This window comes from Chinchilla lanigera, unplaced genomic scaffold, assembly GCF_000276665.1.
Source record: "Chinchilla lanigera isolate Chin_1 unplaced genomic scaffold, ChiLan1.0 scaffold00005, whole genome shotgun sequence".
NCBI lineage: Eukaryota > Metazoa > Chordata > Mammalia > Rodentia > Chinchillidae > Chinchilla > Chinchilla lanigera.
Genome location: NW_004955406.1, coordinates 42,645,667 through 42,647,240, shown reverse-complemented (window position 1 = coordinate 42,647,240; position 1,574 = coordinate 42,645,667).

The following is a 1,574-nucleotide window of genomic DNA, read 5'->3' as shown; positions in this document are numbered from 1 at the left end:
GCAGGTGCTGTGCTGCTGAGCTATCTCCCCAGCCCTAGAAATACATTTTTAATATTACCTTAATCCATCCAGATTGTTTATATATTTAATGAAAATTAAATTCATTGTATCTTTAAATCTGTAGATAAACTCATTATTAGTATCTGAAAGTCAATTATGCAGTTAAGATGGACAGAAAATGATACTAGGAATATTAATACTTTAATTCACAAAAATTTTTGAAAATCCTTTTTTCTGGCTTATACAACCATAAACTAGCTGTACAATAAAAATAGATTCTTTGCACTTATAACTTTTTATAGAACCTCTACCAGTATGGAACTGAAAGAATTCACTTAGTTTTCATTTATTTTCCTATGGTCAAAGAACATAATTTGGTAGCAGATGTTTTACAGTTGACTTCTCTTAGGCTGAACTGAATTTCAGGAACCAATTAGCATTTCATGTATTCTACATTGCCTACTCATAGCAGCACGGTTCATCACCAACATAGGTAAATCTCTGAAAACAAAAGCTGAGTTGGTCTGACTGGAAGGGAAACGATTCCCTGAACACAAGGAGATGACTGCAGCTGCTCTGCCCTCTAAGGATAGGAGGGAGCAGCTCAGGAAAGAAAGTCCTCTTGGTGTCGACAGTACAAAGTGCTGTGGGGGAAATGCCTTGAGCCTGAGGAGCGCTGGGAGCAAGGGATTCAGAGGTAAAATAGGAGCAGCATCTCATCTTCCTTGGTAGAAATTTAAGTTGTAAATTCAAGTTAGAAGCAGGTCAAAGACCAGAAGATAATGCTCTGGAGAATCCATATAGCAACACAGCGGACACCAACAAGCACTCATACTTAGGGACTCCTTTTCTTGCACTGGCCAGAAGACAGGACGCCCCAAAACACAGTAGTTCAGGCCAAGCAGTTTATTTTCCTTCTCCCTCCTTCCTCCCAAAAGCCCATAAAAGTATTCACAATGGTCAATGGAGCCGCCCCATGTGGAAAACCAAAGGATAGCTCCTTCTAATTAGTCGGTGCTGAAAGCTGTCCACAATATGGCAGCAGCTGGCTCACCAACTGGTCAGCATTTTGGTCCTCAGCCACAGGGAAGAAAAAGAGCAAGCAGCCTCCTTTTGAAAGAAAGTACCCAGCAATTTGCACGTCCTTTATTAGGAAGTTACTCCAAGCGAAGGTCTAGATGGGCAGCCCTGCTCATATTTAAAATGGTGCAAGTGGTTCTGTACTTGGCATAAAGGTAGAGGTTAATATAAGAAAATAATTACCAGTCTCTGATATATCCACGACTTAATTTTTTTTTTTTTTTTTTTTTTGGTTTTTCTCCGCTACCGGGAACCAAACTCACAACCTTGCACTTGCCAGGCAGGCTCTTTTGCCGCTGAGCTAAATCCCCAGCCCCTCCATGACTTAATTTTAAAAAGCCTTCCTCTCCCAACTTCCACCTGCTAAGTGTTTCATATTACCCAAGTTTTTTCCAGAACCACTGACAGCTACTCTGATCTACACATAGCAGTGCGAAAGGAAGGTATTTAACACTTCCCAGTGGACTGCAATTAAACACAGATGAAGTTACTGT